Source organism: Mus caroli, unplaced genomic scaffold (assembly GCF_978045245.1).
Source record: "Mus caroli unplaced genomic scaffold, Mus_caroli_1 scaffold_18, whole genome shotgun sequence".
NCBI classification, from domain to species: domain Eukaryota; kingdom Metazoa; phylum Chordata; class Mammalia; order Rodentia; family Muridae; genus Mus; species Mus caroli.
Genome location: NW_028227273.1, coordinates 77,119,538 through 77,147,502, shown reverse-complemented (window position 1 = coordinate 77,147,502; position 27,965 = coordinate 77,119,538). Strand labels below are relative to the sequence as shown.

Genomic DNA, 27,965 nt, shown 5'->3' with positions numbered 1-27,965 from the left:
GTGGTTCTTCCGGAATGCAGTTTCCCTGTGGGATCGGCCAGTCATAAGAAGAGGGTGGTTGTTCCGGAGTCCTTTTCGCTGGTTCCCTGTAATTAAGCAGGTTTAAGTGATTTGTCCTGTGTGCTGCTGGGTACTGTGAAGGAAGCTCAGGCAGGTTCTGAAAGTGCGACATGATGAGGATATTGTCACTTCCCACAGAGGTGAGGAGCGGGATCGGGTGTGGTGGGTCCTATGGAAGGCTGGGTCGGAACCAGCAGCTACATGCAGGCACCTGTGAGTTGCCTCGTGGTTTTAGCCGCTTCTGGACCCAATGGTGGCACGTGCGTAACTTCACTATCTGGGCTGAATATTCACAAAACCTTTCGAGCAGGGTCCTGTGTATAGAAACACCTTAGCAGGATGCCAAAGGCAAACAGGCTAAGTTTCTTTCGTGTATTCTACAAGTTCTTCTCTTGGCATTAAGCATTTTGGTTGTCATTCATTTTGAGTTAAATTTGTCTACATTTAATATGTATCTCATGTATTTGGCGAATGAAAACACAATTTTTTTCAATATTTCTCCGTGGTTTTTTTTTTTTTTAAATAACCAGAAAAAGTGTAGACTAATTTTAGAACAGCTTCGTCTTTAGTTTTTTTATAAAAATTGTTTCTGAGACAAAGTATGTTGGCACGTGGATCCTAGTCTCTTCCTCTACCTTGCTAAATTTCGTAATTCATTAGTTAAATGGCTGTACCACAGAGAGTTTTAAAATTGCTCATTTTAGTCATGTAATGTACTGCCTTTTGCAGTAGAAGGAGAAGTACTTGCATATGGAGCATGCCTTCTGTCTTCACACCTGAACAGGAGGAAGAGTTTACTGTGTACACTTCAGGGCTAAACAGTGTAGACAATAGCTAGCTCATACACTGTAGTTTAAGGGAATCGTCTGCAGGGGTCATCATTATGAACAAGCTTCTGATGGTGTAATTTGTAATAACCCAGGGTAAATTAAGTCATGCATGTGAATAAAAATAATCCAGATTGGTGGGTATACCACCTGGGGAGGTTATGTTAAACTAAACTTCATTGATCTAGTTAAGTCCATTCAGAAATTTGAATCAAGGGGAACTGGCTTTATCTATGTGTGTCAAGTTATAGACTTCAGCAGCTAATGTTGCATATAATGACGGGATCATACATTATCTTATTGATGCCATTTCCCTAAAAGGTAATAGCCTAATATTCTTAAAAGACACTGTATCTAGGAATACTTTCTTTTTTATTTCTTAGATATTTTCTTCATTTACATTTCAAATGCTGTCCCCAAAGCCCTCTATAGCCTCCCCCTGCCCTGCTCCTCAACCCACACATTCCCTCCTCCTGGCCCTGGCATTTCCCTGTACTTGGGCTTATGATCTTCCCAAGACCAAGAGCCTCTCCCCCCATTGATGGCTGACTAGGCCATCCTCTGCTACATATGCAACTAGAGACAAAGCTCTGGGGGTTACTGGTTTTCATTTTGTTGTTCCTCCTATAGGGTTTCAGACATCTTTAGCTCTTTGGGTACTTTCTCTAGCTCCTTCATTATGGGCCCCGTGTTCCATCCAGTAGATGACTGTGAGCATCCACTTCTGTATTTACCAGGCACTGGCATAGCCTCCCAAGAAGAGCTATGTCAGGGTTCTGTCAGCAAAATCTTTCTGACATATGCAATAGTGTCTGGGTTTGGTGGTTGTATATGGAATAGATCCCCGAGTGGGGGAGTCTCTGGATGGTCATTCCTTCAGTCTGCTCCACACTTTGTCTCTGTAACTCCTCACATGAGCATTTTGTTCCCCCCTTCTAAGAAGGACCCAAGTATCCACACTTTGGTCTTCCTTCTTGAATTTCAAGTCTTTTGCAAATTGTATGTTGGGTACTCTGAGTGTATGGGATATTATCCCCTTATCAGTAAGTGCATATCATTTGTGTTCTTGTGTGATTCAGTTACTTCACTCAGGATGATATCCTCCAGATCCATCCTTTTATCTAAAAATTTCATGAATTCATTGTTTTTAATAGTACTTCATTGTGTAAATATACCACATTTTCTGTATCCATTCCTCCATTGAGGAACATCTGGGATCTTTCCAGCTTCTGGCTATTATAAATAAGGCTGTTATGAACATAGTGGAGCATGTGTCCTTATTACATGTTAGAGCATCTTTTGGGTATAAGCTCAGGAGTGGTATTGCTGGGTCCTCAGGTAGTCCAATTTTCTGAGGAACTGCTAAACTGATTTCCAGAGTGGTTGTACAAGCTTGCAATCCCACCAACTATGGAGGAGTGTCCCTCTTTCTCCACATCCTTGCCAGCATCTGTTGTCTCCTGAATGTTTGATCTTAACCATTCTGACTGCTGTGAGATGGAATCTCAGGGTTGTTTTGATTTGCATTTCCCTGATGATTAAGCATGTTGAACATTTTTTCAGGTGATTCTCAGCCATTCAGTACTCCTCTGTTGAGAATTCTTTGTTTAGCTCTTTACCCCATTTTTAATAGGGTTATTTAGTTCTCTGGAAGCCAGCTTCTTGACTTCTTTATATATATTAGATGTTGTTGCGGCCTGCCCGCAGTCCACAACACGAATGGTTCAACTGAAAATGGCAGTTCGCTGAAAAGAGAGGAATCTAGACGGGGCGGAAGAAAAGAATGGAGCTAAGACAAATCCTGATCAAAGCTCAATTTTACTAATTCCAGACACTCAGTTATAAAGGAAGGGGGAGGGAACCCAATATCCCGCCAAGTAACTCAGGGTCCAATAGCAGGACGAACACGTGTGTGCCTCCAGGCAGCAAAGGCAGGTTCCAGCAGTGGGTGTGGCAGGACGAATGAGCCGGTAGCTCCACCCTTGAGCAGGCAGGTTCCAGGCTGGGGGGAAGGGAGGCCACAAGATGTTAGCCACCTATCAGATTTAGGATTGGTAAAGATCCTTTCCCAATTTGTTGCGAGCCTTTTTTTTTTTTTTTAAGATTTATTTATTTATTATATGTAAGTACATTTAGCTGTCTCAGATGCTCCAGAAGAGGGCGTCAGATCTCATTACGGATGGTTGTGAGCCACCATGTGGTTGCTGGGATTTGAACTCAGGAACTTTGGAAGAGCGGTCAGTGCTCTTAACCGCTGAGCCATCTCTCCAGCCCCCTGTTGCAAGCCTTTTTGTATTATTGACCCTCCTGTCTTTTCCCTTATACAAGCTTTGCAATTTTATGAGACCCCATTTGTTGATTCTCGATCTTACAGCACAAGTCATTGCTGTTCTGTGCAGGATTTTTTCCCCTGTGCCCATATCTTTGAGGCTTTTCCCACCTTCTACTCTATATGTTTCAGTGTCTCTGGTTTTATGTGGAGTTCCTTAATCCAGTTAGACTTGAGCTTTGTACAAGGAGATAAGAATGGATCAATTTGCATTCTTCTACATGCTATCTGCCAATTGAGCCAGCACCATTTGTTGAAGATGCTGTCCTCTTTCCACTGGATGGTTTGAGCTCCTTTGTCAAAGATCAAGTGAGCATAGATGTGTGAGTTTATTTCTGGGTCTTAAATTCTGTTCCATTGATCTGACTGTCACTGTACCAGTAACATGCAGGGGGTTTTTGTTTGGTTGGTTTTGTTTTGTTTTATCACAATTGCTCTGTAGTACAGCTTGAGTTCAGGGATGGTGATTCCACCAAAGGTTCTTTTATTGTTGAGATAGTTTTTGCTATCCTAGGATTTTTGTTATTCCAGAATTATTTGCAAATTGCCCTTTCTAACTCTGTGAGGAATTGAGTTCCAATTTTGATGGGGATTGCAGTGAATCTGTAGATTGCTTTCAGCAAGATAGTCATTTTTACTGTAGTAATGTTGCCAATCCATGAGCATGGGAGACCTTTCCATCTTCTGAGATATTCTTTGATTTCTTTCTTCAGAGACTTGAAGTTCTTATACAGATCTTTCACTTCCTTACTTGGAGTCACACCAAGGTATTTTATATTATTTGTGAGTACTGTGAAGGGTGTTGTTTCCCTATTTATTTCTCATTCTGTTTATCGTTTGTGTAGAGAAAGGCCTCTGATTTATTTGAGTTCATTTTATATCCAGCTACTGCATTGAAGTTGTTCATCAGGTTTAGGAGTTCTCTGGTAGAATTTTTAGTGTCACTTATAGATACTATCATATCCTCTGCAAATAATGATATTTTGACTTTTTCTTTTCCAATTTGTATCCCCTTGATCTTCTTTTGTTGTCGAATTGCTCTGGCTAGGACTTCAAGTCCTATACTGAATAGTTATGGAGAAAGTGTGCCACCTTGTCTAGTCCCTGATCTTAGTGGGATTGCTTTAAGTTTCTCTCCATTTAGTTTGATGTTGGCTACTGGTTTGCTGTATTTGCCTACGAGGTAATGGACTACTCTTGTTGAAAGACACTGTAGCTATTCATACTTTCAATAATATCTATCTTTTTAAGAAGTCAATTCTTGATAACACTTTTACAGTTTCATTTTCTTAGAATTTCTCTGAACATCTAGATTTTTTTTTTCTCTTTAGTGTTTCTGGAGAATTTAAGTATTTTATCCATTTTCTCAACTGCTATGATTATTTGTTTCTCTTTAGAAGAATTTCTTCTATAGCCCAGGCTTACCTTTTGCTGTGTAATTTCTTTGAACACCTAATCCTGCTTCTGCTGTTCAATGCCTGAACAGAAGCATATAAATTCTTCCAGGATCAGCCCTGACTGGTCAATGAGTGAAAAAGACAGAGAGATATGAATGAAGAAATGAATGAATGAATGTTCTCCTACCTCCACGACTTTCTAGGGGAAATTATAGATCAAGAGGGACATTAGTAACAATTGATTTCACTAACCAACTTTGAAAATGGTGTATTCACCGCAAATAAGGGGAGTGGGAAGAATGACGGAGGGAGCTTTCTTTGAAAATACCTTCTATTATCAGTGAATACTAATGTTATCAATATTAGATGATCAACAAAAGTCCAAACTTGAAAATTTATGTGGTTCACAGAACAAGACAATCAAGAATCTAGAGAAGGAAATTAATTAATTTTTAGAAACTAAAATATCTGTATGTACACGAATTCAACCAACACGTAAGTGCTTGACAAATTTCTGTGTCTGTGCCTAGTAGGAATTTTACTATTCCAATTTTACAGTGTGCATTGGGAGAGAAATGTATGAGTAATACCTGGTTTGTCTAATACTTGGATAACTTTTCAATCATAAAGACAATATCAACTTTTAAAAATACATTTTGATATTATAATTAAATCCTTTAGGTTTATCCTTTCTCACTGTTATTATGTCTTATGGCCCAGCACAAATGGCTTAGGTGCCTATTTAACAAATCAAAGCAGGCCAGAATGTCAGTTTATCCCCAAATCCACCAGTTACCCTTTACAGTGTATGCCTAACAAAACCCACCCTGGATCCTAGGGATTGGGGTATACATCTCCCTGCTCCCCTTCCTTATGTAATCCACCCAAATTTGTTAGAATATCTTTTTCATCTATCATTTACCCACCTCATCACTTAGTCTGGTTTTCCTCTCCTCTCCTTCCTCTCTTCACATGGCTTTGGTTCCACTTGATCCTGGTCACTCTCTAAGATGTGCCTGTCTCTAACTCCACTCTCCCATATATCTGCAATAAACTTTCTGTTCCACCATGTCTAGGAATAGCCATGTTCCTTTCCTTTTTATTTCCTTTTCCTTTCACTTCCCTTTAACCACTCCTTGTTTTCACATTTATGGCCACATCTACCTTCAATTGTTGCAACGTTTTTAATTTAATTTCTTTTGAATATTTAATTTGATTTGATTTTAATTTTTTGAATTTAATTGAATTACCAGCCACATGGTTGTGTTTATGGAAATTAAATTCCAGGCCACATAAGGAGTTTTGAGTTTCAGAGGTTTTTCAGGTGTGCATGGTGCTTGGCACAAAGCAGACATTAAATTGTTCTTTACCATTGTTTTGCATGTGGGCTTCAGTTGTTGTCCTGAAATTACAAAGAAGTGTGAGTGGCTGCAGAGACATACAAACCATTTTGCTCATCTGAATTCACAAAGAGAGCTGTAGAATATTGAGCTGCTCTATTTGGAGGAGAGATCAGTAGTATCTTTTTTTTTTTTTTTTTCCAGTTTTTAAAATCTGGATGAAACACCACTAAACATGGTACAAGTGGAAAAAAATCTCTTATGAAGTCCTCTGTGAACAAAAATTGTGACAAGTTTCTGATTAGACAGAAACCGCGCCATCTCCAAGGGAGAATACTCAGTGTAACTGTGGCTTCATAGAATGAATTGGGTTGTGTTCCTTCTGTTTCTACTTTGTGAACTAGATTGAAGAGTATTGGTAGTGCGTCTTCATTGAAGGTCTGATAGAATTCTGCACTAAAACTGTCTATCCTGGGCGTTTCTTGTTTGATGTTTGTTTGTTTGTTTGTTTAGGAGACTCCTAATGACTGCATGTATTTCTTTAGGGGCTTAAGGGACTGTTTCATGATTTATCTGATCCTGATTTAACTTTGGTTTTTATTATCTGTCTAAAAACTTGTCCATTTACATCCAGATTTTCCAGTTTGTATAATATATGGTTTTCGTAGTAGGATCTGATGATTTTTTGAATTTCTTTAGTTTCTGTTGTTATATCTCCCTTTTCATTTCTGATTTTGTTAATTTGGACACTGTCTCTGTTCCCTCTAGTTGGTGTGGCTAAGGGTTTACCTATCTTGTTCATTTTCTCAAAGAACCAGCTTCTTTGAACCAGTTTTGTTGATTATTTGCATAGATTTTTTTCTTTCTGTTTGGTTTATTCCAGCCCAGAGTTTGATTATTGCCTGCTGTCTACTTCTCTTGGGTTTATTTTCTTCTTTTTGTTCTAGAGCTTTCAGGTGTACTGTTAAGATGCTAGTGTATGCTCTCTCTCCAGTTTGTTTTTGGAGGCACTCAGACCTGAGTTTTCCTCTTAGCATTGCTTTCATTGTGTCACGTAAGTTTTGGTATGTTGTGCCTTCATTTTCATTAAATTCTACAAAGTTTTTAATTTCTTTTTTTCTTCCTTGACCATATTATCATTGAATAGGGCATTGTTCAGCTTTCATGTTTATGTCAGCTTTCTGTTGTTTTTTTGTTACTATTGAAGACCACCCTTAGTCCTTGGTGATCTGACAGGATGCATGGAATTCTTTCAGTCTTTTATCTGTTGAGGCCTGTTTTGTGACTGATTCTATGGTCTATTTTGGTGATAATACCATGATGTACTGAGAAGAAGGTATTTTCTTTTGTTTTAGGATGAAGACTTCTATAGCTATCTATTAAATCCATTTGTTCCATAACTTCTCTTAGTTTCAGTGTGTCTCTGTTTATTTTGTGTTTTCATGATCAGTTCACTGATAAGAGTGCAGTTTTGACTACTCCCACTATTATTGTGTGATAAGCAACGTGTGCTTACAGGCTTAGTAGCATTTCTTTTATGAACGTGGTTGCCCTTGCATTTGGAGTGTAGATGATCAGACTAGAGAGTTCCTCTTGGTAGATTTTCCCTTTCACCAGTATGAAGTGTCCTTCCGTATCCTTTTTAGATAACTTTTGATTGAAAGTTGCTTTTATTCGATATTAGAATGGCTACTCCAGCTTGTTTCTTGGGACCATTTGCTTGGAAAATTGTTTTCCAGCACTTTTTTTCTGAGGTAAGTATCTGTCTTTGACACTAAGGTGAGTTTCCTGTTTGCACCAAAATGTTGGGTCCTGTTTATGCATCCAGTCTGTTATCCTATATCTTTTTGATTAGGGAATTGAGTCCATTCATGTTAAGAGATATTAAGGAATAGTGATTGCTGCTCCCTGTTATTTTTGATATTATTTTTATGTTTCTGTGGCTATTTTCTATTTGGTTTGTTGAAAGATTACTTTGTTGCTTTTTCTAGGGTGTAGTTTCCCTCCTTGATTTATATTTTCCATCTGTTATCCTTTGTAAGGCTGGCTTTGTGGCAAGATAAGGTGTAAATTTGTTTTTGTCACGGAATATCTTGGTTTCTCCATCTATGGTAATTGATGGTGAAGGGTGAAACAGGTAAATGGGGTATGGGATAAGGGGCTTTTAGGAGGGGGAAAAAACCGGGAAAGGGGGTAACACTTGAGATGTAAGTTAAGAAAATATCCAATACAAAATGTCCTCTATTATCATCATCATGAGAAGTGATTTTAAATCTAAACCTTGCTTTTCCAGTGTGATGGGTTATCCAGGACTTGCTATGCTGGGAGAACTGGGTGCAGATGATGCCAGATAGCCTTAGTTTCTGTGGCTTATGTTCTTGTTCTTGCCTCTCCCCATCTGATTATCTCTTATTATTACTTGCACTCACTGTCTCTGACTGGAGCCTGTCTCTCCTGTTATTGTGGTTGTGTCAGAACTCAGAGTCCAGCTCTGTCTGTGATCCTGAGATCCTGGGTATAAGAGCTCCTGGGAGTCAAGATGCCTTTGGGATCCTGAAATCCTGGTGTGACCAAGTTCTGCCATCCTGTAATCCTATTATCCTGTAATCCTGGGTGTGTTAGAGCACCTGGGAGTGCACCTTCCTCTAGGTGTTGTGGGATTGGGTGCACAGCTAGCAGCCAAGGTCTGCTCAGGGACTGGCTCAAACTAGAAAGACTTAATGTATTATATAATGAATGTATCATCAATACTCTGTAACATTAAAGATGATTTTTTGTTTGTTTTTATTTTCTTGTTTTTTGGTTTTTGATACACAGTTTTGTTTGTGTGTGTGTGTGTGTGTGTGTGTGTGTGTGTGTGTGTGTGTAGCCCTAGCTGTCCTAGAACTCACTGTGTAGACCAGGCTCGCCTGGAAGTCAGAAATCCACCTGCCTCTGTGTCCCAAGTGCTGGAATTAAAGACATGGGACACCACTGCCCGGCCAAAAAGATGTATTTTTTATTTGAATATTAATTCAAACATTAGGTTTTCTTAAAGGGAAGCAAGAATATTTTTAGAATTCAGTGAGCAGTTACCTCTGTAATTCCACTATTCCAACTATTGAAAAATAACACAAGAAAATGACATGAGTGAGTTTTATGTTTTGTGTGTGTGTGTGTGTGTGTGTGTGTGTGTAGTTTTCACTTTGAGGTGAGCAAAACTTCTGATTTCCTAAATTAAGTTAGGGCCTAGGAATGTGCTTGTCATGAACTCCTGCATGATGTTCATCTTGTACCCAAACAGATTGAGAACTGTATCTGTCAAAATAATGCTTTCCTTGTCTCCATTTTATGCTTTTCTTTGTTTATTGTTGTTTCCCTTCTTACATGAGTTTTCACTTAGGAAATGTTGAATTCATTTAATTGGAACTAGATTCTTCTCTCATACAGTGTACCAAGGCCACTGTTTTCCTCCCTCCACTCCATTCACTTACCCTCACCGTCTTCTATCCTTCTCCTTTGTCGTTGGCGTCCCTGGGTGGGTGGCGACACGAACGACACAGACATGGGTCAGTTTCATGCAGCAACTTTACTTCGGGCTTTTTCTTTCATAGCTCTCTTCCCCAGCAGCTTCTTTTTTTTTTTTTTTTTTTTTTTTTTTTTAGCAGCTTCTTCTTATGACAAGGGCTAAACCACTCCTATTCTACTTCTGGCTTCTACCTATGGCAAGGGTAAACAACTTTTATTCTACTTCTGGCTTCTACCTAAGGCAAGGGCTAAACAACAGCTCTACTCACTACTTGCGCTGACTCACCTCCTTTTAGCTCCACCCCACCTCCTCCAATCAAAATTCACACACGCTCCAGGCTCAAGCTTAGGACGTTCACAGATAGGCTGTCAGGTCTGGATCACGAGGAACTGTCCAGCCTGGCAGGCAGCCCACGCATGCAGCCTCACTGGGCATGCTTGGGCAAGGCAGTAAACAAGTGGGTTTCACAGGGCCTGTGGCCACACCCGCTTCCCGCATCTCCCCCTTTTAGTTTTATTAGAAGCTCTGGGATCAGCATCTGTCTTAGGATGCCCCCATCTATGCCACATCCTTACCCATCATGAGAGTGAGGAACTCACTTTCACCATCCTGTGTTAGGTTGGTATGTGCACGTGAGGGTCTTACCCGTCATTGATTACTGATCCAGCATGTAGAGCCAACACTGGGGGGATGTTCCTGCTTCCAAGGCTGCCATAGCCTGCACTAAGGCTCTTTTATCAGCCCTGTGCCGCCTTCGCATACGTGCCATCCACCAAAGCATTCCTCCACACACAACATTCAGCAGGAGCCCTCAAAGGGTTATCCCTCCCCAATTTCTTAAGAATCCCACAGTTCCCTGGATGATCTCCAGCCATTGCTTTGCACTTGCAATCTCCACATGAGTGTTGTTCATGGCAACAATCGATGCTCTCAATTCCTTCATCTTTGTCTCAAGATCATGACTCTAATATCCTAGCAACATCGCACCAATTGCACACAACAGATTTGCAGCTCTGGAAAATTCTGATACTGAACAGAGGTTACACACATTCCTGAAATATAAGTCAAGCTCTGGCTAAGGGTGTTAATTGGTAAGGAGATTGTAAATCGGAAACTCCTTTTAAAATATGGAATAACGGGCATAACTCTGCATTGGGAAGATTACAGTAGGGCCGAATCCAATTGAGATCTCCTAACAATTTCCGAAAATCATTCAAGGTATGCATTTTATCCATCCTTAGTTCCAGCTTTAGTGGCTCGACAATAGCATCTCTCAATTTAGTACCTAAATAGTATTTTACTTCAGTCTTTTGAACCTTTTCTGGGGCTATCACCAAATTCCACTTCTCCAACTGTTTAGTTAGGGTCCCAAATACTTCTTCCATTTCCACATTAGAGGATCCACAAATCAAAATATCATCCATACTACACTTTCCCTTTTTGTCTCCCTCGTCTTTAAAGGGGAGAGGAGATGGCAACAGAGGGGCTGACAAGTTTAGGCCGTGCCTCAACCTCCAGTGGAACATCTGACTATCGATGTCACTGTTGCTATCAGTCCTGACGCTGTCACTAGTAGACCCTTCAGAGATAGATTCTGTCTTCTCTTTCTTATCTTTGATTTGTTGTCTAACCTGTTTAGGCTTTCGGCGGCTAGCCTGAGAAGCAATCTCCTTAGCCTCCTCAAGCACCGCCGTTCCTTCCTCTATTTCAGCATTATACTTTTCACTGGAATCCCCCAAGCATGCCCTGACCAAGTTCCAGATGACTAACATTTTTACTTTCATTTTAGTCACAGTTGAACCCATATCGTTTAAATTCCCTCCGTCTCTATTCCTGAGAACATTAATGCTTCCTCTCTATTCCTGAGAACCTTAATGCTTCGTCCCTCTTTTCCCGGGAACCTTACCCTCGTCTCTATCCCTGAGAACCTTAATGCTTCATCCCTTTTTTCCCAGAAACCTTACAGGCTTGTGCTTTCTTTAAATACCGTTGCTTACCAAAATTTCCTTACCGTTGTTTACTAAGGTTTCTTTACCTCTGTTTACTAAAATTTCTTACTGCTGCTTACTAAGGTTTCTTTACTGCTGTCTACTAAAATTTCTGTACCTCTGTTTACCAAAATTTTCTTACTACTGTTTACCAAATTTTTTTTTTTACCGCAGTTTACTAAAAATTTTTCTGCCACTGTTTACTAAAAATTTTTAACCACTGTTTACCAAAAATTTTTTCCTTACCTTTGCCGACCAACACGATGAGTTCCCCATTCCCCATACTGGCCACCATTTGTCGTTGGCGTCCCTGGGTGGGCGGTAACACGAACAACACAGACACGGGTTGGGTTCACGCGCAACTTCGGGCTTTTTCTTTTACAGCTCTTCCCCAGCAGCATCTTCTTATGACAAGGGCTAAACTACTCCTATTCTACTTCTGGCTTCTACCTAGGGCAAGGGCTAAACAACAACTCACTACTCACTACTCGTGCTGACTCACCTCCTTCTAGCTCAACCCCACCTCATCCAATCAGAATTCACACACGCTCCAGGCTCTAGCTTAGATCCTTCACAGATAGGCTGACAGGTCTGGATCATGAGGAACTGTCCAGCCTGACAGGAAGCCCACACATGCAGCCTTCCAGCGAATGGAATGCTCGGGCAAGGCAGTAAACAAGTGGGTTTCACAGGGCCTGCAGCCGCATCTGCTTCCCGAACACCTCCATAGATCCCCTCCCCTTCTGTTCTCTCAAAACAAGATAGAAAAGCCATGATGAAAATTCTCCTTTCGAACCTGGACTTGGCAAGCAAATGGGAAGAAAAGAGGGTCAAGACCAAGCAAGAAAAACAGAGATACACCTGCTCCCAGTGAGAGAAATTATTCAAATGCCCATGCTAATAGCCATGACGTAGAGGAATAAGGCCTAGCTAATACACATGCCAGATTTTTGCCTAATAAGTCCATGTGAGGATTCCTAGAAATCCAGACAGTGTAAGCCATGGGTTCCCTCTGATGTCCAGCTCTTCAAATATTGGCTAACCACTCAAAAAATTTGTCACAACCTTAGCTCAGAACATATTCAAGCTGGAGAGATTGCAGTTGGAGGGTTTTGTAGCTTTTATTATGTCCTGGATTTTCTTTTTGTGGCCCAGGGAGTACCCTCTCTCTATAGAGAGACTAGAACATGGGGGTGAAAGACCCAAGCCTTTACGCGCTTGATTTTCAGTTTGATTTGGCTGTGTCAAAGTTGTCTTCAAGAATGAGTCCCTGAGGTCAGTTTTCAGTGAGTAATTTTCCCCCCTAAAATAATCATGAGATCGTTAGAGACCTCTTTGGCCAACACCTCAAGGAAATGCAAACCTTTCATCACAGTGCAGCCTTGCTGGCTATAAAGATGGCCAGTTCAGAAACTCCTTTAGTCATGGTCAATAGGATCGCCCTCATTGTTTCCTAAAGGTTTTCAGTACACTGAGTTCCTATACTAACCTGGAAATTCCCAATTCCAGCTCTTTTCTTCTTGTATCTCCTGCTCTCTTCCTACATTCCCATCTAAATGATCCCTCCCACTTCTTTTCACATTCACCCCAATCTTACCATGGAGTCTGTTGTTTTTCCCCTTTCCAGAAAGGTGCATGCTTCCCTCTATATCTCTTCTCTTCCTCTAACCTATCAGGGTCTGTAGAAGGTAGCAGCTGAATGATAGGCCATGGTGTAAATGTACCATTTTTTTTTTTATCCATTCTTCAGCTGTGGGACATATAATCTTGTTTTTAGTATCTGGCTAGTACAAATAAATCTCCTATCAACAGAGTTGATCAAGTCTATTGTAGATGGAGAAACTTTTGCATGTATGCCTATCTTAGGTGTTTATTGCTGTGAAGAGACACATGACCAAGGCAGCTCTTTTTTAGATTTTTATTTATTTATTATATGTAAGTACACTGTAGCTGTCTTCAGACACTCCAGAAGAGGCAGTCAGATCTTGTTACGGATGGTTGTGAGTCACCACGCGGTTGCTGGAATTTGAACCTAGGACCTTCAGAAGAGCAGTCAGTGCTCTTAACCGCTGAGCCATCTCTCCAGTCCGCCAAGGCAGCTCTTATAAGGACAACATTTAATTGAGGCTGGCTTCAAAGATTCTCTCCATTATCATCAAGGCAGGAGCACCAGCATCCTTGCAGGCATGGTGCAGGAGGACCTGAGAGTACCTACATCTTCCTCTGAAGGCTCCTAGGAGAAGATTGTCTCCCAGGCAGCTAGCATGAGGATTTTAAAGCCCAAGCCAGATAGTGGCACACCTGCTCCAAGAAGGCCACACCTACTCCAACAATGCCACACCTCCTTATAAGACCACTATCTGAGCCAAGAATATGCAAACCACCACAATGCCCAAGAGAATGGTATATCTGGGTATTGAGGTAGATGGATTCCCCTTTTTCTGACAACCATGATATTGATTTACACAGTGTCTGTTTTAGTTTGCAGTCTCTCACAAGCTGCAGAGGTATATTCTCTGTAACGTGAACAGTCACTCTGTTATTGATCTTAACTATTCTGACATGTTTAATGACATAGAAGGTTTCCTTTCCATTTCTATAATGTTGAATACTTGTTTCTAAGCCATTGAAGATTCCTCTGTTGAGAAGTCTCTGTTAATATATGAACCCTGCTTTTTATCTGTTTTTGTTTGTTTGTTTTTATTTTTATACTATCTAGATTCTTGAGGTCTGTATATATCTTTGTATATTATGTCTCATATTTTTATTATATAATACTATGAGATATGGATATGGCAAAAATCTTTTCCCATTTTGTAGTCTGTCTCTTGTCCCAGTGACTAGATTTTTGCCTTCCAGAAACATCACAGTTGCATGATGTCCAATTTACTAATTACTGATCTTATTGCCTGAACTACTAGTGTTCTTCCCATAAGACCACTAATGTGTCTCCTGTGACCGTGCACTCAAGGCCATTGCTCGCATTCTTTTCTATCAGGTCCTGTGTGTCTGGTTTTAAGTGTTTAATCTACTTGGACTTCTATTTTGTTCAGGGTAAAGATTGTAGATTTGTTTGCACATTCTTCTGCATGTAGAGCATGTTATAGTTTAACAAGCACCACTAGTTTAAGGTGCTATGGGTTTTTTGGTATGTTTTGTTTGTTTCTTTGTTTATTGTTGTTGCCTTTTTTTGTATGTTTTTTGATTCCTTAGCAATCACCAGTGTGTATGTCATAGGAATTATATCTCTGTCTATACTCTATTCCATAATCAACTGTCTATTTGTGTGCCAATATATTGCACAGATTTTTTATTTTTATATTTATTTATTTATTTATTTATTTATTTATTTATTTATTTATTTGGGAGACAGGGTTTATTTGTGCAGTCCTGGCTGTCCTGGAACTCACTCTGTACCCCAGGCTGGCCTTGATCTCACAAATCCACCTGCCTCTGCATCACAAGCACTGGGGTTAAAGGTATGCGCCACCACTGCCTGGCATAGTTGTACTTTTTATCATACATGTACTTCAATTTCTGTTTTAAAGTTACTGTAACCTTTTTACAGTATTTGAAGCTGTTTTGTTTCTCTGATTTTTCTCTATTTGTCCTTTGTATATAGGAGGCATAGGAGAGGACTACTGATAAATTTATTTATTTATTTATTTATTTATTTGTTAACATTGTATGTATCAAGCCATTTTCCTGAGAGTATTTGTCACCTATATAAAGTTGGTACTGGAAATTTTGGGGCACTAATGTATATTATTGTATGATGAATTCTAATTATGATATTTTGACTTCTTACTTTCCAAATTATTATTTCAGATTGTAGTTTTCTTCATTTCTTTAATGGATTTACGTGTTATCTGTTTAAGGACTTGTATGTATTTTGCTATATTTTTCTTTTTGTTTTTTTTAATACATTTTTTATTAGATATTTTCTTCATTTACATTTCCAATGCTATCCCAAAACTCCCTCATACCCTTCCCCCCACTCCCCCACCCTCCCAATCCCACTTCTTAGCCCTGACATTCCCCTGTACTGAGGCATATAAAGTTTGCAAGTCCAAGGGGCCTCTCTTTCCAGTGATGGCCGACTAGGCCATCTTCTGATACATATGCAGCTTAGAGACACGAGCTCCGGGGGGTACTGGTTAGTTCATAATGTTGTTCCACCTATAGGGTTGCAGATCCCTTTAGCTCCTTGGATTCTTTCTCTAGCTCCTCCATTGGGGGCCCTGTTATTCACCCAATAGCTGACTGTGAACCTCCACTTCTGTGTTTGCTAGGCCCCGGCATAGCCTAACAAGAGGCAGCTATATCAGGGTCCTTTCAGCAAAATCTTGCTAGTGTTTGCAATAGTGTCAGCAATTGGAGGCTGATTATGGGATGGATCACCGGGCATGGCAGTCTCTAGATGGTCCATCCTTTCGTCACAGGTCCAAATTTTGTCTCTGTAACTCCTTCCATGTTTTCTTCCCAATTCTAATAATCTCCTGTATTTCTTTAAGGGAGATATTTATTTCCTCCTTAAGATCCTCTATCATTTCCATGAGGTGGGATATTTAGATCATAATATTGCTTTTCAAATGGGTTACAGTATCCAGTGTTTACTGTGTTGGGAGAATTGGGTTGTAATGTTGCCAAGTACCATTGGTTTCTGTAACTTATGTTCTTGTGTTTGCCTCACACCATCCTGTTATCTCTGTTGTTATGTGATGTTGTTGTCTCTGACTGGTGCTTGTCCCTCCTAAGAACCTAGTTGTGTTGGGCCTCCTTGGTTCATGCTGTCTCTGGGTATGGGAAGGGGGGGTCTGGAGCACTTGATCTGTGAGCCTGGCTGTGGCAGACATCCTGGTAGTCAAGCTGACTCTGGGTCTAGGCGGAGTTAGGGTACTGGTGCTGTTCCAGGGCACTGTTTCAGACCAGAAGTGTGTATCTCTGGCAGGGTGGGAGTTACTGTGTCTTCTGGGGCCCAGGATGGGGATCCCAGTTAGGTCAGGTGTGGAAGACTCACCTGTGAGTCTGGTAATGTCAGAACTACTGGGAGTCATGCTGTTGAGATGTGTGCATGGGAGGGAAGGGGTGATGGAGCACACAGTCTTATGTCACTGTTTCTAATGGGTGTTTTCTGTTCTTATGAAAATTATTTTGTGTGTGTGTGTGAGTATGAGTGTGCACACAGGCATACAAGTTCATGCCCTTTCAAGAATTCCACATATATAAAAGTAAAATGTGAACAGCCGGGCGTGGTGGTGCATGCCTTTAATCGCAGCACTGGGGCGGTGGAGGCAGGCAGATTTCTGAGTTTGAGGCCTGCCTGGTCTACAAAGTGAGTTCCAGGACAGCCAGGACTACACAGAGAAACCCTGTCTCAAAAAAACCAAAAGAAAAGTAAAATTTCCAGAGCATTTGAGAATCCTCCCTGCTTTTACTGATGACCCAAATTGAATACCTAGCATTCAAATCCTTTGAAATCTGTCTTTAGAGTATGGTATCCAACTCTTTCTTGTGGCTTTCTGTGACACTGTGATTTGGTAGTTACCTGTGGAAACCATCAATTAAGAGGTGGAGTCCATGTAGGTGAAGCAAATAATGCTGTTTTAGAGAGCCCATAAGACCTAAATACTCCACACATTTTATTACCAATATAAAATTTTCAGACCAGCAGGTTAAGCCAACACCCAAGTATTTGGAGGTCTTGGTGTACTCTTGAGGATCAAGAACACAGGGCATTTAAAGGCCTTGTCCTCGCATTATACTTAACAACTTCTTGGAGATGACACATACAATTTTATTGTAGCTAATATGAAAACCGGACTATAAAATGATAAAATTAATTTTGGTGTTTGTGCATTGAATTTGTCATCAAGTGTATCAAATTCTAGTTAAATCTGAAATTACCTCAACAACTGGAGAAACCATTAATGGACCTGCCATTTCAAGGACTTATGAATTAGTCCATATGCTCTCATCAACATTCAATTGTGTATAATGATATGTAAAGGAAAGCTTCTGACTCAGGAGAGGCGACAACCCAAATCACTTATGAGAAATGGTCTTGATGTAAACTGCAAGAGGAGTTTTATTCCAAGAGCGCTCTGGGACCCACAGTTGTACACCATGCAGGGGTAGAGGACCGTGGGCCTCAAGTAGCTGGAACAGCGGGTATTTAAAGGAAGAAACCACTACTCAACGGGGTGGGAAGGGCGTTGTTGGAAAATAGTAAAATACCAGTTAAGAGTCACAAGGAAGTCACAAGGAATACCTGGTAATTGTACAGTTATTTCTCAAGACAGTTTCTATGAGCCTCTAACATAGCACATTTGCATAGTGGGTTCCATGAATGGTCAGAGTGGACCTTTTTGAACAAATACTCCCTGAACCCAGGAAGCGGGTGGGTGGAGGAATGTCAGTATCTGTTTTATGATTAGCATACCTTGGAGCATTGAGTCACAAAGGTCACATTCTCAAGCCTGGGCCTAAAGGCCTAGTTTTCTTTTTTGTTTTTATATTACACTTTTTCAGTCTTTGTGGAATGTTGAATATATGATCAGGGGTTGGGCATATAGCTGGCTCCTGAGGTAGAACTATTCCCAGTTTTCTGAATCTGGATTACCAAATTGCTTGTACAAGTTTTCCCTCCCACCTAAAATGGAGGATTATTCCCCTTCTTCAACATTCTTGCCAGCTTATGGTATACCTTGAGATTTTGATATTAGTCATTTTGATGGGTGTAAAAGTTGTTTTGATTTCCATTTTCCTGATGTCTGAGGACTTTGAACAGTTTTTTAGTTTCATCTCAGCCATTCAAGATTTCTCTGTTGTTGATTCTCTGTTTAGTTCTGTACCCCTTTTTAAATCAGGTTTGTTGGCTAATATTGGTGTTTAACTTCTCATGTTTTTTATGAATTTTATATAGTAACCCTCTGTAGGATGTAGAGTTGGTGAATATCTTTCCCAATCTGTCGGCTGCCTTTTTGTTCTATTGACAGTGCCCTTTGCTTTTCAGATGCTTTGCAATTTTATGAGGTTCCATTTATTGTTTAGACTAGAGCATGAGCCTTTGATGTTATGCTTAGAATATTGTCTCCTGTTCAAATACTTCAAGTGTTTTTCCTGTAAGACTCTGGGGAGCCTTAGCTTACCAGGGACCCCCTGAGTGAACCATGTGGAGCCAGGATCAATGCAAAAAGCAAGAGGATTTTATTGTTCCAGTGCATTGGAGTCATCAGAGACCCAAAGAAGAGGCAGCGACCCCCAGCATAGATTTGGCGGGTTTTGTATATGGTTTCCAGGGGCAGAATAGAGCATCAGTGACTAGGCACAATATGATTGGCTGAACAGTGCACCCTTAAACTGATTAGTGTTTAGGAAATGAGGTGAAAAGGACTTCCCTTGTCTGAAGGTGGTCAATGGTACATCCTGTGGAATATATCCCCACCCACAGGTCTGTTCCCTCCCTGTCGTCTAAAAAATGGTAACTAGCCTCTCCCTTCCTGAGGTGCATGTGTTTCATGACCTTTCCAAAGTTCCTGAGCTGACCTTTTCATTCCTACTTTCTATTCTATGAGATTCATTGTATCCAGTTTTATGTTGAGGTCCTTGATCCACTCAGACTTGAATTCTGTGCAGAGTGATAAATATGAATCTATTTTAATTTTCCCACATGCAAATATCCAGTTGGACCAGTACCATTTTGTGAAGATGTCCTCTTTTTTTCCATTGTTTGCTTTTCTTTCCTTATCAAAAAATCAAATTGGTTTATATGTGAGTCTTTGGGTCGATTCCATTGGTCCACATTCCTGTTTTTGTACCAATATCATGCAGTTTTCATCACTATTGCTTGAGCAATAGTGCAGCTTAAGTTGAAAGATGGTGATTCCTATTGAAGTTCTTTTGCTGTTTAGGATTACTTTGACTTTCCTTGTTTTGTTTTGTTTTGTTGTTTTGTTTTGTTTTGTTTTCCCCCTATGAAGTTGAGAATTTCTCTTTCAATATTTGTAAAAAAAGTTGTATTAGAATGTTAATGGGGTTACACTGAACCTGTAGATTGCACTTGGTAACTTGCATATTTTCACTATATTAATCCTACCTATCCAATGCTTGGCTGTGAATATCTCCAACTCTCATTCAGTTACTGGTAGAGCCTCTCAGAGAACACCCATGCTAAGCTCCTGTCTGCAGGCATAGCATAGCATTAGTAATAATGTTATGGTTTGGTGACCACCCAGGGGTTGGATCCCAAGTTGGGCCAGAAAGTATTCAGCCATTTGTTCATGCTCTGCTCCATTTTTGTCCCCACATTCTTTAAGAAAGGAACAATTTTGAACGGAAAATTTTGAATGTGAGGGCCTCCACTGGGGTGGAGGTAGTCTCTTCAGGTTCCTTACTCCCTCTATTGCACTTTTGACTAAGGTTACCCCATTGTGTCCTCAGAGCTTCCCCTTAGAGTTTCTACTCTAAGGGAATTCTTGTCAGTCATTGGTATGCCAAATATCAATGCCTTGTAGTAACAAAGCTATCTCCTAAATAATTGAAACTGGACCATTATATTCATTTATTTGTCATGCTTTAAAGGAACGATAAGCAAGCAGTTTTTTTCTATTTTCATCTGCTGAGTTAATCTGACCAATTCCCAGTCAAAACTCCTGTGATACTGCATTTTTGCACTGATCTGTGTCTCTAGGCTAGGGGTGTTTTCTCCTCCTGAATTTTTTCAATAAACCTATTAAGTCCGTGACTAAGCAGGTGATAGACTAATGCAAGACCTCCTCTACACAAAACATGGAGAAGGATAATGGGAGTGGGGATTCAGTCTGGAACAGTCCTGGAGTCATCAGGAGACAACACCCCTAGCCTAGAGACACAGATCAGTGCAAAGTGAGTTCCAGGACAGCCAGGGCTATACAGAGAAACCCTGTCTCAAAAAAAAAGAAAAGAAAAAAAAAGAAAAAAGAAAAGGAAAAAAATTCTGATACTATAGTTAAATCCTTTAGGCTTATCCTTTCTCTCTGTTGTTACTTCTCAAGGCCCAGCACAAATGGCTTAGGTGCCTATTTAACAAATCATAGCAGGCCTGTATGACAGTTTCTCCCTAAATCCCTCAGTCTCTACCTTTTATATTATATGGCTCCCATAACCTACCCTGGATCCCAGGGATTGGTCTGCAACTCTCCCTGCTCCCCTTTCTTATGTAATCCACTCAAATTTGTTAGAATATCTTTTTCATCTATCATTTACCCACATGGCTTAGGTTCCACTTGATGCTGGTCACTCTCTAAGATGTGTCTTTCTCTTAACTCTACTCGCCCATGTATCAGCAATAAACTTTCTATTCCACCATGTCTAGGAATAGCCATGTTCCTTTCCTTTTTATTTCTTTTTCCTTTCACCTTCCATTAACCATTCCTTGTTTTCACATTTATGGCCACATCTACCTTCAATTGTTGCAACATTTTTAATTTAATTTCTTTTGAATATTAAATTTGATTTGTTTTTAATTTTTTCAATTTAATTGAATTACCATCAACATGGTTGTGTTTCATGGAAATTAAATTCTAAGGCACATAGGGAGTTTTTAGGGTTGTTTGTTTGTTTGTTTCAGACTGAGTTTCTTGGTATAGTGCTAGCTGTCCTAGAACTCACTTAGTATACTAGGCTGGCCTAGAACTCAGATATCGGCCTGCCTCTGCCTCTGCCTCTCTGTGCCTCTGCGCCTCTGCCTCTCTGCCTCCTCTCCCTCCTCTGCCTCTCTGCCTCCTCTGCCTCTCTGCCTCCTCTGCCTCTCTGCCTCCTCTGCCTCTCTGCCTCCTCTGACTCTGCTGCTTCTGCCTCTGCCTCCTGCCAAGTGCTGGGATTAAAGGTGTGCACCACTACTGTCCATCTGAGTTTTGAGTTTTACAGGTTTTTCAGGTTGCATGGTTCTTGGCACTAAGCAGACATTAAATTGTTCTTCAACATTGTTTTTTGTGTGGACTGCAGTTGTTATCCTGAAATCATAAAGATCTATGAGCATCTGCAGAGACATATAAACCATTTTAATCACCTGAATTCACAAAGAGATAGGTAGAGCATTAGACCTTTCTGTTTGTAGGAGACATTAGTAGCAACTCTTTTTTTTTCATTTTTAAAATCTGTTTCAAAAATTAAGCATGATAGAAGTAGGGAGGAGAAAAAAATTTCTACCTTGTTCATGCGAAGATCATGTGCCCCGGTACAGCGAAATGCCAGGGACAGGAAGGGGGAGTGGGTGGATTGTGGTGCACAGTGGGGCAAGGGTATAGTAGGGGGCTTTACAGATATCATCAGAAATGTAAATGAAGAAAATAGCTAATAAAAAAAGTGCATTAAAAAAAAAAGAAAAGAAGAATCTCTTATGAATCCTCTATGAAAAGAAATTGTGAAAAGTTCCTGATTACACAGAAACCACTCCATCTCCAAGGTGGAGTACTCAGTGTAACTGTGGCTTCATAGAATGAACTGTGTTGTGTTCCTTCTGTTTCTACTTTGTGGAATAGTTTGAAGAGTATTGGTATTCTTCTTTGAAGCTCTGATAGAATTCTACATTAAAACCATCTTATCCTGGGTTGTTTTTTTTTTTTTTTTTTTTTTTTTTTTTTTTTTTTGGACTGGGAGACTCATATATTATTGATATTAATAATAATATATATATTTACCAGATATACCAAACAGTGCACAATACCAAGGGGTTCCACATGAGAGAGGTTTATTGTGTATAGACAAAGGGGACAGCAAGGCAAGTAGAGGGGTAGAGAAGAAAGAGAGTGAGGAGAGGTTGATCTCCTAATTTATATGGAAAATGACATCACACAAGTAAGGGTGGGAGGTGAGCAGAATGGCTTCTGGGATTGAGGTTGTTGGCTTGGCAACATAGGTCATGGGTCACATTGTTAGCACCTGGGTTTGGAATGTCCTGGCACTGACAGAGACTTTTAATGACTGGTTCTATTTCTTTAGGGGGTTATACGACTGTTTAGAAGGTTTATCTGATTCTGATTTAACTTTGGTATTGGTAACTGTCTAGAAAATGGTCCATTTCATCTACATTTCCTCAACTTTTGTTGAGTATAGTGTTTTGTAGTAGGATCTGATATTTTTCTTCAGTATCTGTTGTCTCATGTGGGTTTTATGGTATATGTTACAGGTATGTGTTCATAGGTGCCAAAAGACCAGGCTGGGCTTACAAAGATGTTCTGAGAGAAGGGGTATCTGGGTGTGGTCATTTTTACTATGTTAATCTTATCTATCCAGTGTTTGCCTGTGAGTATCTGCAACTGTCTCATTCAGCTATTGGTAGAGCCTCTCAAAGAACACCCATGCTAAGCTCATGTCTGCAGTTACAACATAGCATCAGTAATAATGTTAGGGTTTGGTGACCACCCAGGGGATGGATTCCAAGTTGGGTCAGTGAATGTTCAGCCATTTGTTCATGCTCAGCTCCATGATTGTCCCCACATTCCTTTTAGTAAGGAACAACTTTGAGGTGAGAATGTTGGATGTGAGAGCCTCCACTGGGGCCCTGTCCATGTACTGGAGGTGGTTTCTTCAGATTCCATATTCACTCTGTTACACATTTGACTAAGGTTACCCACATTTGAGCCTCAGAGCCTCCCCTTAGAGTTTCTGCTCTAAGGGAATTCTTGTCAGTCATTGGTATGCCAAATGTCAGTGCCTGTAGTAACAAAGCTAGCTCCTAAATAATTGAAACTGGGCCATTATATGTATTTATTTATTTATTTATCAAGTTTTCAGGGAACAATAACTAAGCAGATTTCTTCTATTTACATCTTCTAAGTTAATCTGACCTATTCATCGTCAAAAATCCTATGATACTTGCATTTTTTCACTGATCTGTGTCTCTAGGCTAGAGGTGGCTTGATTCTTTAATTGATTTTTTTTTTTTTTTTGGTAAGGGATACTGTGTCATAGTATACAACTCTGACTATCCTAGAACTCATTGCCTATACCAAGCTGGCATCAAGAACAATGAGATATTTGTGCCTCTGTATCCTCAGTGCTGTAATTAAATGCATTCTCGAATCTAAGTATCTTGTTCATTACTTTTGTAATGACAATATTTCATACAATATCTCTGTTTGCTTACTACTATTGAACTTTTTTTTTTGCTTGTCTCTTTATGTGTATTCATTGGCTTTTGTCTTCCAAGACTTTCTCCAACTCAAAGGGTGAAGAAATGACAGATGAGAACTCATTATTCAGTTTCCTTCAAAAATGACTTGGTGATCATGAGTACATTATAACTTCTGTGTAAAGTAACAAGTGGGTGAACTACCAACATTATTTGAAAATATTGTCAATGAAATGTACATGTCTAATATTTCATTCTCATGCTACTTTTGTACATATATATGGGATGTTTTAGAACACAGTGACGTACAATGATGTACTGGTGAGCTTTACTCAGGAAGAATGGGCTTTGCTGGATCCTTCCCAGAAGAATCTCTACAAAGATGTGATGCTCGAAACCTATAAGAACCTCACTGCCATAGGTAAGATTGTGATTGTTGTTTCTCCTTTTGAAAGAGGGGGCAACTGTATTTTAGTTGTGTGGTTGTATGTGTGTGTGTTTGTTTGTTTTTCTTGTTGTTATTGATGTACATCTACAATTTCATTTGAGAAGGAGGAAGAATGATGAGAATAAATTAGGCTTGTTTGTATAGATCACTGAAGATAGTTTCTTAAATTTTGCCTGAATTCCACAAATATATCATGTATTTCCTTGTACTGTCTTCTAGGCTATAACTGGGAAGATGACAATATTGAAGAAGATTGTGAAAATTCTGGAAGACCCAGATGGTAATTTTCTTGTGCATGCTGATCCAAATATGCCTTTGAAGAAATCTTAGTTTGTTCTTGAAGTTTTAGTTAAAATCAGGGGTGTAAATAAGCACAGTTTTATGGACTGATTATTAAATACTCACAAGAAGGAAAACTCAGTATCAGGTATTTGATTGTGTTTGTAAGGCTTTCCTTTAAGACAGAAAACACGGAAACACTGCCTTAACAGACAGTACCATTTCAAGCACAGCCCCATTCATTCTACAGTGTAGATCTGCCAGTCTGTTTAGTCTCCTACCACTCAGCAAGTATAAATAGTAATTGACTATGAAATCAGTTTATATCCAAAACTATCTGATATGCAAACAGTCCATAGTATACTGATGTTACTCATATACTTGTGTCAAGGTTGCTTATATTATTGAATGTGGAAGTTCATGGAAGTGAAAAAGTTTGTTGTGAAATCTTAATCTAAATGCCACATGTCTATGAGGAACAAAAATTAAAACTAAGTGAATACAAGGTATATATATATATATATTGTTATTATTCCTTACATAGTTGTATTATATGGGACAGATATATCTCTGTCTGTCTATGTGTCTGTCTATCTGTCTATGTATCTGTCTTTCTAATCTATCATCTATTCATTGAACATAAATGATTCAATACTCTGCTTAAGGTGAGCTAAACCTACATAGCTCGCTCAGGACAATTAGAAGATTGGTTAATTTTCCCAACTTAGAATAAATTTGTTGAAAATTATGAAGGCGTACAATTAATTAAATTCACAACTTCTTTGTGAATACATCAAAAAACTCAGACTGCAGAAAATACCTATGAGTATTAGTAATGTAGAAATGTTCTGTTTCTCCTGTTGAACTTCCCAAATGTTGTATGGCTCATATTATAGGAAAATTCATGAATCCAATCATTGTGGTAAAGCTGTGAATGCTTGCACATTTTGTCAAATATATGAAAAACCTCAAAGATGAAAAAGATTGTAACTTTGGGCCATGTGATAAATACTTTTTCCATTACAGGTACTTTTAAAGATGTAAATAATAACCATAATGAATCAAAACACCATTAATAAAAACAACATGATAGAACCTTATTATATCTGATTCCTCTTTACAATTAGAATAGATTGTTAACCTAATCCATACAGATAAATGATTCATTGGTATAATAAATGGGGTAAAACTTATACGTGTACCAATTGCATACATAGTCTTAAATAAAATCTTACTGTAGAGAAACACTCTGAAAATATCTAATGTGTTAAACTCTATTTATATCACAGGCATCTTCAAAGGGATGGACCAAATAATACTGGAGAGAAACCCTTTGAATGTATTCAATATGATGGAGCCTTTGCAAGAAACCATCATCATCAGTTACATAAGAGCACTGGATCTTTCATGTCTTATACTGATCATCGAATACATAGAAGACCACACACTGGAGAAAAAGTCTATGATGGTAACCAATGTGGTAAAACCTTTTCATTTCACAGCCATTTTCAAATCCGTAAAGGAACATATACTGGAGAAAAACCCTATGAATGTAATCAATGTGGGAAAGCCTTTGCACGTCACAGCAATCTTCAAGTCCATAAAAGAACACATACTGGAGAGAAACCCTATGAATGTAAACAATGTGGCAAAGCCTTTGCATGGCACAATACTCTTCGAAAGCATAAAATAACACATACTGGAGAGAAACCCTATGAATGTAATCAATGTGGCAAAGCCTTTGCATTTCACAGCAATCTTCGAAACCATAAAGTAACGCATACTGGAGAGAAACCCTATGAATGTAACCAATGTGGCAAAGCCTTTGCATATCGCAAAACTCTTAAAATCCATAAAGAAGAAACACATACTGGAGAGAAATCCTATGAATGTAACCAGTGTGGCAAAGCCTTTGCATGTCGCAGATATCTTCAAATCCATAAAAAAACTCATACTGGAGAGAAACCCTATGAGTGTAACCAATGTGGCAAAGCCTTTGCATATCACAGATCTCTTCAAAACCATAAAAGAACACATACTGGAGAGAAACCCTATGAATGTAATCAATGTGGCAAAGCCTTTGCATGTTTTAAAAATCTTCAAAGACATAAAAAAACACATACTAGAGAGAAACCTTATGAATGTAACCACTGTGGCAAAGCCTTTACACATGCCTTTCATCTTCAGTGTGATCAAAGAATACATACTGGAGAGAAACCCTATGAGTGTAAACAATGTGGTAAAACCTTTACATGTCACAGTTATCTTAAAATCCATGAAAGGATACATACTGGAGAGAAACCCTATGAATGTAAACAATGTGGTAAAGCCTTTACATGTCACAGTTATCTTAAAGTCCATGAAAGGATACATACTGGAGAAAAACCCTATGAATGTAATCAATGTGGGAAAACATTTGCAGGTCGCAGCAATCTTCAAATCCATAAAAGAACACATACTGGAGAGAAACCCTATGAATGTAAACAATGTGGCAAAGCCTTTGCATTGCACAGTACTCTTCAAAAGCATAAAATAACACATACTGGAGAGAAACCCTATGAATGTAATCAATGTGGCAAAGCCTTTGCATTTCACAGTACTCTTCGAAAGCATAAAATAACACATACTGGAGAGAAACCCTATGAATGTAACCAATGTGGCAAAGCCTTTGCATATCGCAAAACTCTTAAAATCCATAAAGAAGAAACACATACTGGAGAGAAATCCTATGAATGTAATCAATGTGGCAAAGCCTTTGCATGTCGCAGATATCTTCAAATCCATAAAAGAACACATACTGGAGAGAAATCCTATGAATGTAACCAGTGTGGCAAAGCCTTTACACAATTTGTTCATCTTCAGTGTCATGAAATAACACATACTGAAAAGAAACCCTATGAATGTAACTAATGTGGCAAAGCCTTTACACATCACAGTACTCTTCAAAAGCATAAAAGAACACATACTGGAGAGAAATCCTATGAATGTAACCAGTGTGGCAAAGCTTTTACACAATTTGTTCATCTTCAGTGTCATCAAAGGATACATACTGGAGAGAAACCCTATGAATGTAAACAATGTGGCAAAGCCTTTACATGTCACAGTAGTCTTCAAATCCGTAAAAGACATACTGGAGAGAAACCCTATGAATGTGATCAATGTGTCAAAGCCTTTGCATGTCGCAGCCATCTTCAAATCCATAAAAACACCCATACTGGAGAAAAAACCTGTGTATGTAAACAATGTGGCAAAGCATTCGCATGTCACAGTACTCCATGAAATCATAAAAGATCACATACTGGAGAGAAACCCTATGAATGTAACTAGTGTGGTAAAACCTTTGCACGACACAGTCAGCTTCAAGCACATAAAAGAATACATACTGATGAGAAACCCTGATAATGCAGTGAATGTGGTCAAGGCTTTGCTATGGTGGTCTGAAAAGGAATTTTAAAAACAAATTCTTGTGAGAACCCTGTAAATGTAATCAATCTAATAAAGCCATTTGTTAGCAGTCACCTTCTAAGGGATGCAGCATAGTTTGTGGGAATATAGTGGGTGGGTGTGTCTGATTCTTTTGCCTACTCTCGGGATGGTTTTTGTCTTAATTATTTGCTTTGCTAGGTTTGATATGAGAGTTTGTGCCTATTTTTATTAAAATATGGTATGCCTTA

General features: G+C 39.3%; 1 pseudogene across 1 annotated transcript; it reads left to right on the top strand.

Annotated features, from left to right (window-relative positions):
- LOC110312579 (uncharacterized) lies at nucleotides 1–27,965 on the top strand (annotated as a pseudogene). Its single transcript, XR_015045984.1, has 4 exons — nucleotides 1–200; nucleotides 23,643–23,985; nucleotides 24,232–24,292; nucleotides 25,581–27,965. The product of XR_015045984.1 is annotated as an uncharacterized LOC110312579 (transcript).